At 28.0% G+C, this 24,403-nt stretch overlaps 1 protein-coding gene across 2 annotated transcripts in view; it reads left to right on the plus strand.

The window, feature by feature from the left end:
- The window catches only part of LOC111616765 (uncharacterized threonine-rich GPI-anchored glycoprotein PJ4664.02-like), a 68,988-nt gene that overhangs the window by 4,255 nt on the left and 40,330 nt on the right, over positions 1-24,403 (plus strand). For both annotated transcript variants that reach the window (XM_023358134.1, XM_023358135.1), the window contains exon 2: positions 20,036-20,076. The gene's annotated coding sequence lies outside the window, so the exon portion shown is untranslated. The remainder of the gene's footprint in view (positions 1-20,035; positions 20,077-24,403) is intronic.

Here is a 24,403-nt window from a genome sequence, read left to right on the forward strand (position 1 = left end):
AGCATAAATAATACAAATATTGTGAGTAAAAGCATAAATATTTTTACTCACAGTTAGGAAGTGCTTATGTACAACTGATTTGGTTGCCTTTGCTTGTTATTGTGACATTGATTTTTCTTTCAATAGAATTCATTTACTATATTGTGCAATGGTTCTGATACACAACTTAAATATTTGGAGTCTGTAAATTTATAAAGCTACTAGCTGTACCCGGCCACGCATTGCTGTGGCTCAAAATGTATCTATTATAAATGTATAACACTCCCCATGGGAGGGAATTTTGAAAAATCCCTTCTTAGTGTACATTCTCTTGATACACCCTATTAAAATGCAATCAAAAATGCAAAAGACCGCATCTAAAATAGTATAATAGAAGCCAAGTTCTTCATGGTAAGCCTTAATTTTGTTCCTCTCTCCCAGGGGGGATTTTGACAACTATATAATATAAAAGTTTGGACATGTGCACTGCGTATCTCACCGACCATGTGACTGTGCTGCGTGGTTACCTATCTCATATATGTACACTTCTTGCCCCTCGCTACCCGCTGACACCAAAAATATAACGCTTACCTAGATGATATCTTTTAATTTATATGAATATTTAACAGAATAATATACAGCCTATGTCCACCCTGAAGGTCCATTCTAAATATTGGTGAAAGAATTTTTGAAATTGGATGAGTAGTTTCAGAGATTACCTCCTACATCCAAACTTACAAACTTTACGTCTATAATATTAGTATAGATCAAGAAAGGGACCACAATTAACTTTAAAGTTTTATAGAAAAAATAATAGTAAATTTTTTTCAAAAAATGCATACCATATACTGTACAAGGGTCATTCAATAAGTAATGCAACACATTTTTTTTTCTCAGCCAATTTTCATTAGAAAAATTCTATATTTTATGTGCAACATCCTTCAACTCATCAGTGTTATTTGTAGTAATTTCATTTCTCTCCATTGTATGGCAACACTATTATTAATTTTCAAGATGGGATCTGTGATTGAAATGCATTCCAAACAGAGCTGTGATTGAATTTCTTTTGGTGGAAAATGAGACAGTCACAAACATCCACCAACTCTTAATGTTTATGGAGACATTGCAGTGAATAAAAGTGCAACAAGTCATTGGGTGAAGTGACTGTCATTATCAGAAAGAAGTAAAGGCAATCTGTCTAATCTTCCATACTATGGCTGTCTCCAGCATGTTCACTATCACAAAGATTTGAATAAAATTCTCCAATGACAACACAAGGCCACACACAAGTGCACCCAAGAGATGATCACAGAACTGGAAGGACTCTCCTTCCTTGTCCAACTTGTAGCCTGGATCTCACACCTTCAAACTTTCATTTCTCTGGTCCTCTGAAAGATGTATCTGCAGGCTCTTACATCTAGGTGGTGTAAGGTTATAGGCTTGAATGAAGATTAAGTAGAAAAATAGGTTTTTGTACCAAGGAATTGGGAGACAAAGTGATTGTATTTAAAACTAGAATAAAACTAACCTGCTTTGAGAAAAAAAAAATGTTGCATTACTAATTGAATTCTTCTCTGGCTGCACTTAAATAGTACCCAACCTTCGAACACAAAAACCTTTAAAAAATGCATCCTTTTTATTCACTTTTCAAACATTTTTGGCCAATTTTAATGGTTTTCCTCAGGAACAGAAAATCAAATGATTCCAATTTTTATAACGAAATTTGTTTTGGAACTTTTTGAACGTTTGAATTTTCTTAGATGTCTTCATTGGGTTCTAATTGAATAACCGATGTATAAAAACAGAATGCTATAATCTTACCTGTAGAGAATAACAACTAATTTAGAATTTATTAAGATTGTTACATAACTAGAGAAATAATCTATGTATGCCAGCAATATGTTTAATATATTGTATGAGCAAATTGAATGTTTCTTGTATAAATTTTATCCTTCAAATTTAAAAAAGTATAACTTGATGATGGTTGTTAAAGGTGATGAAAAGTATTTGTTCATATATTAAATGTAATTTTGGTGTATATAAGTTACTTATTCACACATCTTGAGAATTTATCATATCAGTATAAATTTGTCTATTTATTACAGTCGACCCCCTATAAGATATAGATACGTTCCATTCTTTAGGAATCCGATTTCTTACGAATCCTTCCAATCACAACCCGACACATATCAAGTTTACGGACTACGGCTGTTTGAAAGATTTTCTTCCATAAAATTAATCGATTCTAGACTAATTCGACTCAACATTTCCAAAATACGTATATTTTTTTGAAAATAATCCGTATAAACTACGTTATAAACAAAAAATTGTAGGATTGCTTACCGAGTGTGTACCGTTCGACTACGCCCGTTGCTAAAGCTTGGTTTCGTCGCGGAACAGCGCATCAAACCGCGGCCGCGATTTCTGATATTATTTTTCTGCGAAAACTTCGTTGAACTTTGGAGACATCATTAATATAAATAATTTTAATCGCCGTTGAATAAGAAATGTTTCTTTCACAAGAAATGTATAAAATTACAGTGCTGTATTAGACTTACGGTACCTAATTTACATACTGTACAGACGATAGTTCGCCTAAACTCTCCGTAGCGTAGCGCTAGACGGCGGAAAATATATATATAATTATAATAAAGTTACAATAAATTAAGTTAATATATAATTATATATACAGTACCTAATTTATATATAATTAATATATAATTATATGTACAGTACCTAATTTATATATAATTTATATAATACTGTCCAGACGATAGAAATCTCTCCGTAGCGTGGCACTATGGACGGCGGGAAAGTAGTTTGGCTGCCCGATGACGTTTTACGTAATTATAGGAGTTTTTTTTACCTTTTTTTACAGATACCATTAATATATAATTATATGTACAGTACCTAATTTATATATAATTTATATAATACTGTCCAGACGATAGAAATCTCTCCGTAGCGTGGCACTATGGACGGCGGGAAAGTAGTTCGGCTGCCCGATGACGTTTGAGGTAATTATAGGGGGTTTTTACTGTTTTTTATGGATACCGGTCACAATTTTTTTGTAGTTTTATAGGGACCGTAATTATAGGGGGATCGACTGTATATTAATGTCAGTTTAATGCTAGAGTAATTCATACAGTTATCTAACAAGATATGATATACTATCAAAATTTTAAATTCAACAGTTCAGAAGATATTTAACATTATTCAATCTCATCTTGAAAGAATACCAGAAACCATGTACAACCCTTGTACTGTGCATGGTATACATTTTTGGAAGCTATTATTTTTGCCATAAAACTTCTAATAATGCACTCCAAGCATCTGACACCACTGAAGAATCTTTAAAGTTAATTGTGGTCCCTTTCTTGATAGCTTTATAAATTTCCAGACTATCCAAGTATATAAGTTGTGTCAGAGCCAAGGCACAATGTAGTAGGTAAACATTATTGAAAGAAACATTAATGTCACAGTCACAAGCAAAGGCCAACAAACCAGTTGTACTGTACATAAGCACTTCCTAACTGTGAGTAAAAATATTTATGCTTTTACTCACAATATTTGTATTATTTATACTTAAAGCCTTAGACCATAGATATCTAAAACATAGTTGTTAGTCTTATTATAGATCTTTTCTTATTTTCTTTTTCTATGTTCATATTATTATTCAGGTTTATATGATTAGTCATATATTAATTGATCTTTTTATTTGAAATATCAATATATCATTTATACATGTGACACTTAACAGATATATTTAAACTGTTGGAGAAAAACTGGAATTCCAGTTCTCCTTACTAATAGGAAATTTATTCTTATGAAAAACATTAGATTACCTGGAAATTTTATATATAATTCATTATTCCCTAATATAAGTTAAGTTTGGAAAAAAGCTGTACACTAGTATAAAAACTATTTATTGATTTATAATACAAATAAACAACATTGTTTATTTGCTTTTATTAAAGAACAGATAAGGAAATTTTTAAAATTTAGAAATGTAATATTTTTGTATAATAATGAACATTTATTCTTTTTTAATGCTTAAACTAACTTATGATAACTATACATTAAATAATACATTATACTGGAGTTATTTGAATTATTATATAGTGATATTATCTGATGATAATTTTACAATAATTATTTTTATTGGTGAAAGGGAAAAATTTCCTGTTACAGGGGGTAGTACATTTAAATGATATTAATTGACAATTTTAGTTCACAGAGATATTATATTGATAACAAAACATCACAAATTAACAGGGATATACTGATATTTTATCATATATGCTCTTGTATTAATCTAAACATGAACAAAATAGTTTAAAAAGAAAAAGACCGTATTAGAATATTTAAGTTTTGTAAAGATTTTTATATACAATTAATAACATTATTAGTCGTTTCATGTTCAAATCAATTAACTGCAACATGTATGGCTGAGAAGATGGAATTTGGAATAAGTTAATGTACCAGGGATGATGATTGTTATAGTTTAATGAGAATTGATCTTTATTTATAGATTGAGATATAGCAGAGTTTAATAAAAGAGTATAGCCATATTTCCAGTCCTGAATGATGTCTTTAAATAATAATTCTGATATGCCAAATGAGTTCAAAATTTTACATAACTTGTATTGCCATAGCTTCTTGTAATTTACATTTTTGCTCTGCTTGATAATTTCTTGATGTAGAAAAGTTGTTGTTATCACTTTTGAATTTGAGTCTATAATAAAATTTGATTATTCGTTTCAGCAATAAAGGGAATTACAAGATACAGTTTGTTTCATGTCATAGAGCATAGCCGGGAATTGTTCTTTCCAAATGGAATAATTTATGTACGAAATAAATGTGAAAGGACTTGAGTTTGTATAGATAGTCCAGACTCCAGGTAGGGCTTGCATAGTAAATAATGGGGTTAATTATAGAATTGTATAGTTTCATATGAATGTTCAGATTAGAGGTTTTCAGAGTTGAGAATAAAAATAAGAGGTTGTTGATAGCCTGCTTTACTTTGATGTTGATTCTTGAAATATGAGCTATGAAGGTTATGTTCCAATCAAAGGTGATTCCCAGATAATTTACTTCATTAACAGTTTGTAGTAGAGTATTTGTCATGGTATATTTTACAGTGGCATGCTGTGATATTTGATGATAGGGAAGCTGTGTTTCTGTAAGAAGCTGATTTCCAGGAGCAATGAGTTAATTGCACGTCAGTGATGGTCTAGGCCCTCTAGGGTCCATTTGTATTTGTTTGTTCAATAAGCTAGTAAAAACTGTAGACTTCTCTAAATGTATTTTTAATAAATTATCTGGTGTACTTAATAAATAAATAAGTTCAATATAATTACCTCTGTTATTAGATTCAATAGATTCACTATGCCCTCAAAATGCCAATTCTTGCTTTGATAAAAAAACATATAATACAGTGGAACCTCGGTATACAACCTTAATCCATTCCAGATGTTTGGACTTATACCGAATTGGACATATACCAAACCAACCTTTCCCATAAGAAGTAATGTAAAAATGATTAATCCGTTCTCGTGTAAAAAAAAATGGCTGGCTTTAAATACCTCACTTTCCTGGCTAGTTCCTGCTTGATTTTTCATGAGATCAGCGTGTACCTTTTTAGCTTTCTCGCAAGTAATTGCTTCTGATACGCTGTCTCCAGCACTGTTTTTCAGTTATTTAAAGCAAAAGCAATTTCTCGACATGATCTAATGTCTTCGATCTCTGCTTAGAAATTGATTTAACCCCTTTGCAACGTTAGCAGATTTAATAATGTCTCTATTTTTCGCGATTGTCCATATCGTCATTCTCGGAATACGGTAGGCAACAGCTAAAATCTCAAACACGCGTGCCACCTTCGTATTTCTCAACAATCTCTTTCATCAGTTCCATTGTAATTCTAGTCATTTTTTTAGTTTTCTGTCGCTTTTCATTTGCCTTTTTGCGATTCGTGATTAATAAAAATAATAAAATTTTACTTATGAATTAAAATCAGAAGAAATTTAACGAAGTTATAAACTGTTGCACTGTGAACGTCTAGTCTGGTCTAGTACACCGATATGCTACTTGTTCATTGATGGCGCGTATAATTGAATTATGTCATATACCTACAGTGACCATACGTCCTTTAATTAAGAGGACAGTCCTTTATTTCACTGCTCTGTCCTTTAACTTTATTTATTTTCTAAAATAGGCATTTTGTCCTTTATTTTGTAAAGTTGACACAAAGTTTAAAAAATTTTTTTTAATATATTAAACAAGTTAGTTTTGTATACGCCATCCCGACCAGTGTTGCATTGTTACACAGAGTGCAGTAGTGCAGTGTGTCGCCAACCAAACGGCCCACTGACATTACCAAGGGGTGGACACTCTTATGAGGATTTTTGTGATAGTTTTTTAACTCTCTAGTTGGTGCATGATACACTTGTTAATTAAAGCTGAAGTTATTTGAAAGAAAAAATGAGGGGTTTCTTCCTATTGTTATTAGAAAAGTGGTTTTAGCATTAGAAAAATCAGAAAATATACAAGCCAAAAAATTCAATGATGCTGTGTACACATTTTATCAAACGTGCATAGATTATCTAAATAATTGGGACATGTTTTTTATTGAAATAGAGGTGTTTGAATGGGTCACATTATGCGAAATCCCTTTGTGGGCGAAAGTAGAGGAAAGCTATATCTTTATTTCGAATCATTGGTCCGTAAATATACTCGACGGTGAATTATTTGATGAAGTTTCATGTGTAAAAAAATATGTCACAAACGAAAAGATCGACGAATGGTGACAGAATAACCAGCCCTGCCATCAAAGGTGGATTGAGATTTTTGAACATTTTACAGCAAAAGAAATTGTTTTCAAAAACATTTGTAAAATCGTAGAATTTTCTTTGTCTCCCTGGATCTAATGCCCCCATCGAACGAATATTTTCGTTGGTGAATAATATGAACAAATGAAAAAAACTGATTTAAAAGTAAGCACATTAGAAGCATGTATTTCCATCAAATACAACTTTCAAATAAACTGTATGGAATTTTATGACTTTAAAGCGTGAAACGGCGCTATAAAAAAAAAATTAATTCTACTGAAAAGTATCAAAATTAATGTTGTTAAAATTTTTACAATGTGTGTATGTGTAATAATTCAGATTGTTTAAAATTTTAATGTATGCATTATTGTATGCTACTATTTTCGTAATAAATGTTATAAACTTATGAATTTTATAAGGTATTTTTTGATTTTCATCAATATGTCCTTTATTTTCCCCAAAAAAATATGGTCACTGTACATATACCGAACAAAAGTCGTATAGTGAGCAAAATTTGTTTCGTCCAAACAGGACGTATTCCAAATTGGACGTATTCTAAAACAGACATATACCGAGGTACCACTTTATATCTAATTTAATAGATGTTATATCTACTAGCCGTAACTATCTTGTTATAATTTTCAATATTTATTTTATATTATTTACTAATGTTAATAGATTGCCTGTCATTTGTTTTCTAATTAATTCATTTTACAACCAGGTGGTGTCCACAGAAATTTCCAAAATTTACAACTTTTCAGTCACTCTTATTGAACTGGAAAAATTTCTGTCTTTATTACATCTAATATTACGAATAAATCAGTCCCACTGTACTCAGCTAGGGAATGGTTCAGTTAAGCTTTTAAGTAAAATTCCGGCTCTTTCAGCAGGGTTTTATTTTGTCCCTAATTCCATAATCTCTTAATTATTTAACTATGTGTTAAGTAGAAATAAGTTGAAACAGGTTACTTTGTACTTTAATATTTGTAGTCTCGGGAAAAAAGTAGAAAGACAAATTTTTATGACAAACGGATACATAAATTGTAAATTTAAGGAAAATAAATTCTAGAGCTTTTTCTGTACCTCATGCATCTCTCTCATTCATTAAATTTAGTTGTAAATGATGCTGCCAAAGTAACAGTTAATTTTTTAACATTGTACAAGAATTGTACATGTTTCCTCTGCATCCTCTTACAGATGGGACATACTAAATCGTAATATCTCTAATTTAACATCAAAATCTGTAAGTAATACAAGATGGGAGAGCAGACTAAATATATCAAATATTTTAATGGCTTTTTTTAAAACTCCTGTCAACTATACAGAATTATCATAAAGACATACCAGTAAATTCCTATCGGTTGGGTTAAGTTATAAATCTACTCACAATTCACATAATGGGGTGAGGACGGTCAAATATCTAGCAGGCAGGCAGCTAACAGCCCAGAACAGGTCCTGGATAGAATCATTGGAAACGTTTTAGTGTATAGCTTCCACCAGCTAAATCGCCTGAGGTTGGTGCTCTGTAAAGCACATACGCAAATGCCTATAATCTGGCTGCTTTACACCATTCAAATATTTTCGCCCTGGAAGCTGTTCCATTGGGAATGAATATGAATTTATATTTGAATATACAACAGCAATCTTATTGTTTTCTCACATGTAGTATAGAAATTTGTAATAAGATACATAATGTGGTTATAATAAATATTAATTTTAATTAATCCAAAATAATTGCACAATATGTATTTACTTTTTAGAAAATTCAAGGGAAGTGGCGCTTCCACCACTTCCAATGATGGCACGCCACTGATATTTTAGTTTCTTTTTCCGATATTTTGCTGCTGTTATGAAAAATAATATTTTTAGTTTTAGCTGGGTTTATTATTAGGCAGATTGATTTAAAATATAGATTTAGCTAATTAATTTTTTTTTGTAATGAAATTTTGGTAGGAGCTAGAATTACTAAATCATCTGCAAATAGAATGTAGTGAAAAACTCTGTTATTTATTTCAATACCATCAGTAGAATTATGAAAGAGTTGATCAATGTCAAGTATATAGAAATTAAATAAATATGGTAAAAGAGGATCACCTTGAAGAATACCATAGGAAAGAGTTAGTGTGGGAGAGAGAAACTTGCCTTGTTTGACCTTTATAATGTAATTTGAAAAAAGTCTTATTATAGTAGATGTGAATCGGGCACTTGCACCACAGGCTTTTAAATTATTTACTAGTAGTGGAATATAGATTGAGTCAAAGGCTTTTTGAATGTCAATGAAGGGAGCATATACTTTTCTATGTTTTTTTTAATAGATGAAGTTGTATTATCATTAGTAATGTGAAAATTGCTGATTCAGTTCCTTTATTTTTGATAAAAGCATATTGAAATTTAGCTTCCAGATCTGTGACTTTAGTCCATTGTTGAAATTTATTTGCCAGTATTGAAGTGAAGCATTTTCTTAAAGTTCATAATAATAAATAACAACAACACAAAGCCCGAATAGTAAACATACTAAACTGCCAAACGATCGCCTAAATATCGGGCTATTATATGGCTACTTAAATGATTAGAATAAAGCAATTTGTCATGAGAGGTAGGCATTGTATATATATATATATATACCTCGCCGGGTCTTACGTTAGCTGGCTGAGTGCCATTGAGGGTCGTGGACGATGAAGTCGTCCCCAGTCAGTGATGTATTTAACCAAGTAAGGTTATATCTAATCTAATATACCTCTGGAAGCGAAGGCTTGCTCGGGGTCCGGGTGGCGTAACTGGTGGCGCACCACACGGCAAGCGGAGGTTGCGGGTTCAAGCCCCGTCCCGGGCCAGTTCTTTTATTCCAGAAGGTTCTAAATTTAATTTAATTATTTATTTATTTAATTTTAATTATTAATTTACTTACGAGATGGCGCCTAACGCCTNTGATATTTGTTTTTAAACAATATAAACCTTTTTTTAACAGTTTGAGTTAATCAGAAGTAATCAATACTTAAACCTCACTGATGATAATTTTTAAAAAGCAAACACTAAAAATCCAGCAGAATAAAGTTTATTAAATTAAATTTTTGAATAATTATATAAAAAAAGTTATATATGAAATATAAAGTATATGAATAATGAAATAAAGTTATATATAAAATATGAAAAATTAAAATCTCCATTTTAAAAATTATACGTAGATAATTTTTAAAATATTTTAAGTGCTAATCAATATTTTGATAGTTTCATTTCAGTAATGAACTTAGAAATTGTGTTTCTAACACCACAACTTTTTCTATATGTCCAGCAAAAAATTAAATTTAATACCATAAGTTATAAGTTTTTTCAGCTATTTTATACTGGCTTTCCTCAGCTATTAGCAAAAAAATGAATAAAAATTAGAAGAAAAAAATCTTAGAACACACAAATTTCTAATCAAATACAATTTTGAATATTTGAAATGCATCTTTTTGTTTCAAATACTTGAAATTGTATTTGTGCTGGAATTTGTATGCATTTAAGATTTGTTTGTTCTAATTTTTATTCCTTTTTCTACTAATATTTGTGGAAGGTCAGTGTAAAATTACAAAAACATTTGCAACTTATTGTATTAAATCTAAATCTGAAAAAAAGTGTGGTTATACTCTGAACTTCCTGTTCCAGTTACAAATATCAACAATATTTGTCACAGTTATTCAAAAGTTGTTATGGTGAGATATACTGATTGATATTAAAATAAGAATTCAAAGAAAATTCTGCTTATTTAAGATCATGGTTATAATGAATGAATATGATGAATGAATATATATATATTCATTCATTATATTTGTCATTAATTTATAGATTTCTTCACTATTATTTTCTGTTATTTTTGGAATGTTAGTAAATTAATTTTCAATTTCTGTCAGATATCTTGAAGTTTTATATTTTATTCTTTGACTTTTGATTAATAAATTGTCTGATTTCTTTGGCGGAAATAGTAGAAATTTTGTTATTGTAGGTAAATGATTGGAGATGTCAAAAGTAGTTGTAGTGAAGTCCAGTCAACAATCCAGTAATAATTCTAAGCAGATTGTATGATCAATAGTAGATTTATTGGCATATGTTAAACAAGTATATTCTGCAGGAATATCAGGTTTGATGCATCCATTTATAATGTACATTTTATGGTTCATTGTTATTTCTTTTAATTTTTTTTCCAGTCTATTAACCTTTTTATCTTTGGATTGACGAGTGTTTTGAATTAAAAAATTAGGACCGTCATACCTAGAGTTCATTGTTTTGCTGATCCTTGAGTTAAAATCTCCTAGTAGGCCTATAATAGAATAGGGAGTTGTATGTTGCCAGATATTAATTAGTTTAAAGGTTTCATTTAAATTTGTTAGATCATCAGGAGGAATATAAGCAAGCATTAAAGTCCTTAGTTTATTATTCATATTTGCAAGAATGGGTTTGTTGATTGAAATAAGAAGCAAAATGTAGTTTTCAGATTTTTTTGTATGTATTATTTTACAAAAATCTTTTTTATTAATATACAGAGACCACCACTCGGTTGACCTGTGCCTGTTGGTTTGTGTGCCATTACTGATTCTGTTATAAATTTATCAAAAAAAAAGTATGTTTATAAGTTAGTTCAGAGGTTATCCAAGTTTCTGTTATTGCGATGATATCAGGCTCAAGTTTGGAATAAAAAGAATTAATTAGTGGAATTTTATGTTTGAGGCCTTGACTGTTCCAGTTGACAATAGAAAGTAGTTGGTTATTCATAGAAGTTTTTCCATATTGAAATTTTCTTTGTTTTCTTGTCTATCAGCTTGCTGTATTTGTTAGCCTGGAAAAAGGAAGAAAGATATCCACATGGACCAGCTTCCCAGTATTTAAACTATATGTTAATTTTTCATGTCTCATTATTAAAGTGTTGTTATATAGTTTGGCCTGAGGATTTTGTTTTTGCAAATGATAGAAAGTTAGAAGTCAGTATTTTCATCTAATTCTTGAGTTTTTTGTTAAATCCGGAGATATTTGCATATTTTTCCAATCTTCCAGCAAGTTCTGTTGTTTTTTTCTTATAAAAGTAGAAAAAATAAGATCACAAATATGATTATTGCCAAGGGTTAGTCTTGTAATTGAGTTTGGTGATTTAGTTAGTTGGCTTATCTCCAGGATATCTTCTTGTGCAATGTTTTGCAAGTTTAATGAAGTTATGAATTTCTGGTTTAAAAATAGTTTGTGTTAGGATAATTGTATATAATTATATTATTGTAGTGATAATCATTAGTTAAAGAGTCCATTTGAAATTAAATAAAGTCCTATTCTACTTGTAATTTGTTGACCTGTTGTTTCAGGTTATTTATTTGTTCCTCCATTTTTTTCTGTTGTTCTTTGGTTTCACGGATGTTTTCATGTATAAGATCAAGATCTTCTTTTATAATAGTTATTTGACTAAAAAGTTTTAGTTTATCATTAGAAGTGTTTATCAGGTTGTAGATTTTGTTCCATAGGACTGTAGTAGAGGTGTCTAGTAACTTGTCCAGTTTGTTAAGTAAAGTAGGATTGAAGTTAATTGACTCACCTGAAAAACTGTGATTACTTTGTTGTAATAAATTCAAGTTGGGGTTCACCTTCTCCGTGAAGTCTTCATTAGAACTTTTATCCGAGTATAAGTTAAAATCCATTATTAGCTTGGAGTTTGTTGAGGATGGTTGATTCCTTTTGCCCTCTGGTTTAGATCAATTCATTGGTGGTCTTCCACGCTTTAATGGAGATTGTTGCATTTTTGTTGATATTAATATTATTTCTGGTGATATTTGTTTTTAAACAATATAAACCTTTTTTTAACAGTTTGAGTTAATCAGAAGTAATCAATACTTAAACCTCACTGATGATAATTTTTAAAAAGCAAACAAAGTTTATTAAATTAAATTTTTGAATAATTATATAAAAAAAGTTATATATGAAATATAAAGTATATGAATAATGAAATAAAGTTATATATAAAATATGAAAAAATTAAAATCTCCATTTTAAAAATTATACGTAGATAATTTTTAAAATATTTTAAGTGCTAATCAATATTTTGATAGTTTCATTTCAGTAATGAACTTAGAAATTGTGTTTCTAACACCACAACTTTTTCTATATGTCCAGCAAAAAATTAAATTTAATACCATAAGTTATAAGTTTTTTCAGCTATTTTATACTGGCTTTCCTCAGCTATTAGCAAAAAAATGAATAAAAATTAGAAGAAAAAAATCTTAGAACACACAAATTTCTAATCAAATACAATTTTGAATATTTGAAATGCATCTTTTTGTTTCAAATACTTGAAATTGTATTTGTGCTGGAATTTGTATGCATTTAAGATTTGTTTGTTCTAATTTTTATTCCTTTTTCTACTAATATTTGTGGAAGGTCAGTGTAAAATTACAAAAACATTTGCAACTTATTGTATTAAATCTAAATCTGAAAAAAAGTGTGGTTATACTCTGAACTTCCTGTTCCAGTTACAAATATCAACAATATTTGTCACAGTTATTCAAAAGTTGTTATGGTGAGATATACTGATTGATATTAAAATAAGAATTCAAAGAAAATTCTGCTTATTTAAGATCATGGTACGACCTTATATTGCAAAAACAAAATCATAGATTCCCATTTTTATTACATTTTTTGATTCCTCATCACAATTAATGGAAAACAGCAAAGTTTAATCAAAATCAGTTGATCAAATTTTTAGATTCAATGCAATTTTGTAAGCCACACAAAAGAGGTTTCACTAACGCTCCACTTCAATAAATTAGAATTAAGTCTTGTAAGTTAATTAATAAGTGATATATTATAGAAAAAGAGACAAAGATATGCAAACTAAGAGGGACTCAGTCATGATATAAAATAGATATACAGTATTTTAAATGTTTCCTCAGATAAAAGTTTACACCAACAACATTAAGTCTGCCTAAATCTATTTCGGCCATTTTACAATGAAGTGACATTTGGGAAATTCAAAGGCAGATAATAAAATCTGCAATAAGGTTTAAGAAAAAGAAAATATTTCTGTTGAGGAGGCAAATATGGAGACTATAAGGAAACACACGTCCATTAAAATAAATTGTTGATTGGCAATATAAAGGAAGAAAAGAACAGAAACTTCAGCAATTTTTTTGGATATCCAACATCATGTGAAAAAGTAATTGGGAAAGTAAGTTAATAGTAAATAAGACAACATTGAAAATACCAAGATTGATAAATAATATTTTGAAATTATGGTTAGAATATAATATGTTGTTTAATAATAAAGCAATTAATTAATATTGTATCAGAAATAGATAAAGCAATAACACAGGATGACAGAAGAAACATAAAACATCAAATAAAGGGAAATTAGAAAAATTAGAAAAAAATATTATAAAAGGTGAGAAAACAATAAATGATAAGGGAAAAAATATTCCCAAAAATGTAGAATACTAAAGAATTATCTAAAGAAAAATAACTTAAATTTAATTAAAGAGTACAAGAAGGACCAAATTATCATTACTACAAAGGATTGGGAAGAACAGAAAAAATTAGAAATTCTATTAACATAACTAATAAAGAGCCACAGGAAAAAATTAAGAAATGGATAAAAAAGAAAGTACAAATTTATATAAACAAAAGAAAATTACATCAGGTGAAAAGAAAAGAATTATTGATTTTAATGACATTAGAGATCCTCAACTTAAAATTAGACTTAAGACTCATAAAATTGGAGAAATATGTAGACCACTGGTAGATTTTAAGTATACAGTATTTTATTTAATTTAGAATTATTTATTAAAAATAAACTAAAAAATATTTCAGATTTACTTCAATAAAAAATACTGATGAATTATCGAGGAAAATACTGCAAGTTAAATTTAAACCAATGTATACGTTAAGTTTAGACATATCTATGTATCCATCGGTAAAATGGGAACAAATTGAAAATAGTTTAATTAAATTAGATATACATAACTGGTTATTGGAACTAATAAAATATTGTTTTGATAATTAATTATTTTTATGTTGGTGAAAAAGTATACAGACAAAATAATGGAATAAGTATCTGCATAGTGATTGGCCCCAAATTAGCTGAAATATGTATGATTGAATTAGATAATAAATTAACACAGTTAAATGGATTAATTTTTATAGAGAGATACATTGATGATATAATAATAATAATAATAATATATGATACTGTAATAGCAAATGATACTGTAGTCTATAATTATGTAAATACCTTAAGTGAACCTTTAAAATTTGAATGTGAATTAGAAAGTAAAAATGAGATTAATTATTAAATTAAGATATAACCATAAATCGAAGTAAAAATGTACTTAATATAAAATCATATAGAAAAAAATTGTAATATGGATAAGGCTTTAAATTATAAATCATATTGTCCTTTAATTAATTAAATTCTTAATTAAATTCTTAATTAATTAAATTCTTTTTAATTAATTCCCTTAATTAAAAAGAATAATTCTGTGATGGCATTGTCTAAGACAGGCAGGGAACTTTTTCTCATTTGAAGCCCACATGAGAACTAACATTATTTCAAGAAGGCCACATTCTAAAAAGAAACCAAATTTACTGCAAAATGCAAATAAATTAATACTAATTTAGCTTTTGTATAGAATTAACTCTTCAAGTATCTTATATTGACATACATCAGAGTTATTGCAGCCAGATAACAACTTTTACTGAGAATCATCTCTTAGTGGAATCGTCATATTGCCAAAATTAGTTCACATATGTTAATCAATGTCATATATATAACAATATAAAAACTTGTTTAAGAAAACCACAGAAAGCTGCACATCACACTACAAAAAGCTGCATGCAGCCATAAGGCAACAGGTTCCCACCTGTGGTGTAAGATCTGGATTAGAACAACTAAAGTAGAAGATAGAAAAAAGAACAAAGCGAGTTAATAAACAAATTTTTATTAAATGACTACCCCAGTAGAATATTAAAAAATAGATATTAGAAAATACAAAAAATAGATTTAAAGTTAAATATAAAAAAGAAGATAATATATATTTGTCTTTCCCTTAAATGTAAGGAAAAGCCAAATATATATTATCTTCTTTTTTATAACAAGAGAGATGTTGATACATTATCTGATCACTAAAGTGAATAAATAAAAAAAAGTGTAAAAAAATGTTAAAAGAGCAAGTTAAGAGAATTAAAACAATAAAAATTATAATCCCAAGTTTCTATATTGGGGAAACGAAAAGAAAATTGAAGACCAGATTGTTGGAATATTTAGCATCAGTAAGATTAAGAAATAATAATTCTCCTATTTTTCATCATTGTAATATTAATAATTGTGAAATTGATATTAATAACATAAAAATTGTTTATCAGAAAAAATAATATAAAAAGAAAAGTAAAAGAATGTTTCACTGTATATAATTATGCAAAATAATACAGTACAGTTAATTTAAATACTGGTGTATTGATAACTGCATGTTGGGAAACTTTATCGGGTATATAAATGTAAATCTGTACTAGGATATTGTTGAAGTTCAGAACTGTTTATCCACCGAAAACCCTACTGAGGAGGCCCTTCTGGCAAAATGCATTTAGAGGAATTATTGGTATAATTAAAAGAATTTTTCTGCATTTGGGTTTGCCTTTTTTTTTATTTTTTTACTTGTAGTGTGCTATTTACGTAATGTTTCAAAGTTTAAAAGTTATTTATCCTCCATAAGTCAAAACAGAATAAAAATTTAATTTTTGTGTATTTTCTACAATACAATTATGTAATTTTGATACAATAATTTGACTCCATCTTTTTAAATTAATTTTTATATAAATAAAAATTAATTGAAGGATTTTATGTAAAATAAGAAATTAAGTGGAAAGAAATATGGTATTAATAATTCAAGAATATAAAAAGTTGGAAATTTTAAATTTGCATCCCTATTTCATCACTTAAATGTTCAAAGCATTTCGACCAAATATAACAGCACAAAAAATTAATTTTAAGCAATTATTTATAATCAAATAATAAATTTTTAATTAATATGTTCCATAAAATCTGAAATATAATTGTTTAAACTTCATATTTGGTGGATAAACAGACAATGAAAATGTTTGATATCATTGCTTGTAAAATTTTGTTCTTGAAATTTTTTAGTGATGAATTCATTCAAATGAAAAATAACTTATCATTCAATTATTGAAATCATATGAAATATCTCAAGTAGTCCTTGCTAAAATTTGAAGTAGTCAATAGCCTTATCATTTCCTAATTAGTAGCTTAAATAGGCCACTGTAACTGTATTGACCTATTTATGCAGCTTGGGCCTCAGATCTAACTTTTAATTATTATGATAAAGAACAAAATGAAATTGAAATATGACAAACAGAATCTAGATATTAATAAAAGTTTTTTTTTAATGTACAATATTTTAAATATGATTGTAAATAAATATAATTAAAAATATATTTCTAAACATCTTTTTGGCTGCTAGGATTTCTTTTATTTGGCAAATATTTTCAACCTTGTTTAATAGGCCATTCTCGGGCTACGAAAAGGTGTTTAGAGATATATTTTGCATAATAGCATGCATTAAATGTAAAGAATCGTGCATTTAACAACTACTATATGACTTTATATATATATCAGTATATAATAAATATAATAATTATTTTTATTATAAGTTTAGATATAAGTTTGACTTGGCTGTTCTTTACTAGTACTTTTGGACCTGAAAAGGGCCTTTTAATTTTTATATCAATCTGACAGTGGAATAGGATCTTCATCTTTGCTTTCAGAAGTCACTTAGTAACGTATTAATTACAAGTTGTTTCATAATTTCCAGTCATCCAGTGGATTCCCTGTATTCTTCCATAATTTTTTCTCTACGATGAATTATTACTATCCAATTTTCTTTAGTTATTAATGCAAAAGTGTTGTCTATTAACTTTTTTACATCTGCCAATTTGAACTTGGTGTTGAGTGATGTATGCTTTTAACAGATCCCATATTAATTCAATGGGATTAAATTCACAATGAAAGGGATACAAACAAATAACTGTATAACCTCTGGATACAGCCTCTTCATCAATCTTTTAGTGTTTCCTGAAGTTCTTATGCATCTTAATTATTTCATAAAGCTCAGCTCTGTACAATTGATCAGGAAATGAAATTTTATGTTGAATTAGCCAGTTTGCCATTTCTTGTTTTTGACTATTGCTGGATAGAGATCTCTCCAGTTGATGACTGTGATATGGAGTATTGTCCATAAAAATGTATGATTTTTCTGGAATGTTGGGGATAAGTTGATCCATTTCTTTGTTACAGTCTGGGTTATTGTCTTTGGAAACAAAAGTAAGCTGGGTATTGCAAATAAAACCATTTTCATTTCCACCATGAAGAATTATCAATTGTCTGCTTTTTCCAATTGGGACTTTCAAATTAATTGCATTGTTTTTCCAGCATTTTGATACAGTGTAATGTTTGTTTACCCACATCTCATCTAAATATACACAGGACTGGCTTTTATCCATAGTTTGAACTGTTCACAAAAAATTAATTCTGGATGTGATTGTCATTTCTTTCCAAAAGTGTCTTATACTGGTTATCTTTACAATAACAAAATCCAAGCTTATTCATAATTTTTTTAACAATTCAATATAGCCATTAAAGCCTATCTTTTCTTTTAAATTAATGCGTAGATGATGCAGAGTTGGAATTTTGTCTTCACAGTACAGACTATGAATGTTACCAAGTTACTAAAAAATAAATTTGTTCACAGAAAAAGAGGCCAAATACAAATATTGTCTAGAGTATTTGTGTTTGACCTCTTTTCTCCAGGTTTACAGAAAGGCTTTGCTTCTTTAAGAAGACTGGTTACCGTTGAACGACTGATGTTAGTAGCCATGGCTGTCCACTGTCTTGCAGCAGTAACAATTCTCCTTTCTCTCTTTCTTTAGCAAAATAGTACATTATAAATCATCTTCAATGTTTGACTTCATAACAAACTTCTGGTATTCCAGTAATGGAATGTGAAGTTACATAATACTGTTTATAATGGGTGATGACATGTGAAACAAATGAAGAAGAAACCAGAAGTAACTTACCGCAACTGATTATGCCAGTCATCTATCTATTTTTGAATTGAAATAACATGACTTCTGATCCATACCAGAAGTTTATATATAGTTAATTGAGGCCTCCTGCCTCTAAGCTTTCCATCTCTGTTCTCAACTTTCATCTATCTAACTATTCTCAAGATTAAGGAAGGACAGACAAAAAGACAGGTACTAGTGAGATTTTATAGGTCTGCAAGTTTCAACCAATAAACATAGCAAACATTATCTAACATAAATTTCACTTATATTTTTTTTTTATAAGACTATATTTGACCTGTTATTAAGTCTTTGTTTTGCAATTGTATGCTTATTAATAGAGATGTAATTTATTGAAATCATATAGCAAAGATATTTTCAATATATTAATATAATTATTTAATGATCTATTAAAAATTTATCTTAATAATAATTTAAATTTATTATTCATCCTTGATATCATATTGATTTTTATAAGTAAATAAATACAAGCAATCCTTTACTTTTGGATATTTGACTTTCAGGCAGCTTATTCTTCATACATTTGACATCTGTAAATTTTATATATCAAATCTACTTATTTATACATATTCAGCTGACAAAAAACATTTGAGCTATCATGCAGTGGGACTTTCTGCCAATTTTGATATGTCACTGACACTAAACTGGCAGACAACAAATTTAACCTTGTTTGTTTTGTGTTTATATATAGTTTTTTAATGTTTTAAATAATGTTTTGTAATATATTCACTGTAAAAAAATATAACTTTCCTACCTTGATAAGAGATTTTATAGTTTTTCATTTAGCTCTCTCAGAGTGGAATCATCTTTATAACAGAACTCATGTTCAACTTTGGGAATATTTGACTTTCATATCATATATATTTTTAGGAATGTATTATGTCCAAATGTCAAGGATTGACTGTATTTGGTTTGATAACTTTGGTGTATTTGGTGACTGCCCTTGATATATATGTTAATAATCATGTATGTGTATATGTTTTAAGTAAAAACATATTATAATATTTACTTATAATTAGTTTAAGAACAAAAAATTATTATTTTTTAATTCTGTAAATTTGTGAACAACAAATTTAATATATATCTTATAAAATTTATACTTATAAAATTTTGAAAATTTTTAGGATAATGAAGATGACCACCTTGAATAATGAGCCTGATCATTGTGAGTAAATTTTGAATTGGAGATATTAATATATTTTTTAATAAGATAGGTGTAGTTTTGATGTGAATAATGTCTGAGAGTAATTAAGCAAATTTGCATTATGAAAGTGTGAGACAGCCAGAATGTTTAAATCCAACTTTACCACTTGATAACATTAAACATTTTGATGTTAACATAATGAGATCTGCATGTAAAGTATATTTAATTAGCTTTCATACAATATAACTTTTATTTGTATTTTGTTACAAAATTTTATTTTATTGTTTATAATAAAGCAACTCATTCCTTAACTGTAAGAGTTACATTTGAACAGTGCTGGACAAAATATGTTTTAAGACATGGGTTTTCAGAATACATAATCAAATTTACTTCAACATGAACATTTTATAATTATTAATGCATAATTTTCAGAAATAAACAACTTCCTTTAACTGCTAACGGTGTCATTGTACTGTGACAATTTGATCACCATTTATTTCTATCACTCCTTAAGATAAAATAGCAGATTTTATAGTACAGTAGAGCGTCGTTTATCCAAAAGTCAATTATCCGAAATGTCGGTTATCCAAAAGAATTCCAGTTGGCAAATTTAAATTTTCACTAGTGCTGTGGCGCTGCAATCTTTGGGTATGTCTTGGGCTACTCAAATATTTTACGTTTTTGATACTAAATTAACTTCTGAAGTATAATTTTTTATTGTTTTTATATTTTTCAATATATTTATTTTGTTTGTACAAAATAAAAAAATAATTTTTAACGATACAATAGTCTACATTAGGCTTAACATTGACGAAAATTCAATGCAAAGCGACATGCAATGGAGAAAAATTTCAGGATGGGATAGGTTAATATATTTTTTCATACATAATCAGTTATCCGAAAAATAAGTTATAAGTTATCCAAACAACCCTAGTCCCCAATTGATTCGGATAAACGACGCTCTACTGTATATGATTATCTTCAACCTAAAGTAGATATAATAAATCTATTAAATTATTTCTCTATTTATAGATAAGAAAACTATAGATTCAAATAAAACTTAAGTAAACAATTTGTTTTTCTTTGAATTTGTTTTTTATGAACAATAATTATTATAGTTAAAGAAAAACTTCTTTCAAGAAGGCCACAAAGGACAAAATCATCTAGATATGGCTGACTTTGACAATGTAAAGCAGAAATGCAATGAACATATGAGAGTCATACATTCAATGCACTATATTCATTTTATTGATGTGGAAGCAAATGCCTTATGGATAAAATATGAACACAATCTTAGATTGTATTATTAATTTAGCTTACAAGTATTAATAATGGCTGTAATTATGAACAAGCTATTATCTATTTATTGCAATCTTAATAGATGATGATCACAAAATCATAAGGATTCCTTGAATCCCCTGTTACTTTTTTAATTTGTAGATTAAGCACAAATTTATCATATCACAACAACAGTTACTTTTTAATTAATTTTTTTTTTATATAGTTTTATTTATTAATTTCTCTCATGAATGAAAATACATTTGAGAAACAAGAATACTTTATTATGTAAAAGTTTGTAGTTTAAGATTTCTTACTGATATTGTTATTTTATGTATTTAAAATATAGTAGAGTCTCGAAAACTCGGCACTCGATAACACGGCAGTCCGGATAACTCGGCCACACCCTGGCAGGGCGAAAAAATCCTTAGTTAATTAATTTTCATTATAGACAGCTTTATGCCGCATAAAGTATTTTTCTGAGGTCTGTCTTATCAGGTAAATTACTGTACACAGTGTATTCATTAATTTTCATTTTCATGTAGTAAAGGCTTTATGTATTTATAAAGGACGTACTTTTCCTTTGTTTAAGGGTATTTGGGCAGTTTATTCTCTTGTATTCTCAAGTAAACAATACATACAAGTACAGTACAGTATTTTCTGAGGAAACACTCATACTTATTTTTTTTAACCCCATTCCCGATAACCCAGCATTTTCACAAACTCGGCCACCCTTCGGTCCACATTAGGTCAAGTTTTTGAGACTCTACTGTAATATATTTAAGGTTTTTAAACATAATTGAAATTTTATTCTGTTGACTTTTAAAATCTCATTCAAATGAGTTGCTTATAAAAAAAAATTAATACGTATTTATTTCATGTTTGTGAATTAATTTAATAATATGACTTTTATACTTTCATTTTAGATTCTCATTTCTCTTTAAATTTCTGTTTTAAGATGTATTTTATATAAGCAAGCTGGGTAAAAGTGAAATTACTTACAAGTTGTTGTTATTTTTTTAATTTGTATTTTTTACATCTTATAACACAGTCTAAATATAGAAGTATATTGTTATATACAAGAAATCTAATGATAATTATCTGTGGAAAGTTAAAAATAAACAAAGTTTGTTTAGAGAGTAAAGCATTCTTATTTATGAATGTGTTTTGGTTCATGAATGGAATTAAATAAAAAAAAGTGTGGATAATAAAGATTAAAAATAATAATTATGCCTTTATGGTAATAAAATTTTGTTAATCAAAGTTTAATCACTAATGTAAATAAAGGTTTATAAATTATGCATATAAAATTTTATTTTTAAGTTTTCATTGCAGTATAATATCTGATGATGATGAAATATTTAAGTATTTCTTAAATTCCACCTTTCTATAGTTTATGCATATTATATAAAGAAGCTATTTTATTACAAATTTAAAACTTAAAAATTCAAAAATATTTAATACGCTAAACAGATTTTTGTTTCTTAATGAAAATATTAATGTATTTTGAACCATAAATTTCTCATTAACAAAAAATTGATTTTCTTCTGGCAGAAATTAAATATTGAAATTTGAGTTATTTAAATTTCTTTTTAATACAAATAGCAATCTGATATTCTGAAAATTCTCATGAAAACTTGTACATTAACTTTTTTCATTGTATTGTATGGTATTGTACAGTATATTAGCTTTTTTCACTTGTTAAATATGATTATAGAAATTAAGGAATTTCTTAACTTTTAAATTTAATTATTGTCTTATTTTATAAGAATTACATGGAATATTTTTTCTGATTTTGTGAAACTTAAAATTTTTTTTTATATGTGCAATTTAATTTTTTATGTGTTGAACCATATGAATCGCATAGTAATCACTAAATTATTTTTTGAATTTTTCTAAAATACTACATGAATATTACATTTTAAATGTCATTCTTAACCAATTATTAAAAAAAAATTATAATTGGAAACACTAAATAAATTGTTCTTTTGTCAAGAATATGCGAAGAATTTATTCACTCCAGTTTCAAAATAAACCAAAATAAAATAGGAAATTTGTTAAGAAGTTAATTTACAACTGTATTTTCACATTTATGCTTAAAATATTTTAATCAACTAGATAGAAGTTATATAAATATTTAAATACAAATATTTTTGACATATATTATATTATTGTACATTACTGAGTGAATTAGAAGTATTTTTTGTTCTATTTCATTCATTGGTATAACATACATCAAAATTTTTGGCACTCAGGTGGGTTTATCACACACTGTTGATGCAGTAGAAGAAATCACACAGAGATGGTTATATACTGTAATAATGGTATGCATTTCAGACAGTTAACCTTTCCCTCTTCAGCTGTTCTTATTACAGATTGTGAGTTGCAGGCATCCAAAATACATGAAGTTTATGTTAGTCATTATGATAAGTAATTAAATTAAGTTAAAACTATTTTATAATTATAAAACCATATCTTAATATTCAGTTCAATATGCCAAAATGTTTGCATTTAAATATTTGTATGACTTCTAGACTTCTCTCTAGTTGATTAAAGTATTATAAGCTTAGATATGAAATTTATATTTGTTAGGATATAAAAAAAATTATACTAAAGTCATAGAGTCAGATTTGTCTCTGGCTCTGTGAGTTTAGTATGATTTTCTATAGAATAAATAATACTCACCTTATAGGTCTTCTGATAGAAAATGTACAGAATTTGATGTTTTTTCACTAATGAATTTTGGGCATGGGATAAATATGTCCAACTGGGATTCTACTAAAGAAAGTAACTTATGTATAGTATTTTTTCAAATTGACTGGCATGCCAGTCAATTTGCAAAAATACTGTACTATTGGGAAGACCAGCATGTCAGAAACCCTGGGGTTACTGACATGCCAGTTAAACTGACTAAAAAAAATATAATTAATCAGATCTAACAAAACTACTGTAGTTGTTAATTAAATGTTAAAGAAAACATTCTTCTGAATACAATAAAATAATAATGGAAGAAAGTTTTCATTTACAGGGCAATAAAACAATTAGAGGCTTATTGCCATTAGTTGTAGTA

The sequence above is a fragment of the Centruroides sculpturatus genome, unplaced genomic scaffold (genome assembly GCF_000671375.1).
Source record: "Centruroides sculpturatus isolate CEXI.00-Female unplaced genomic scaffold, Cexi_2.0 scaffold1643, whole genome shotgun sequence".
Lineage (NCBI taxonomy): Eukaryota > Metazoa > Arthropoda > Arachnida > Scorpiones > Buthidae > Centruroides > Centruroides sculpturatus.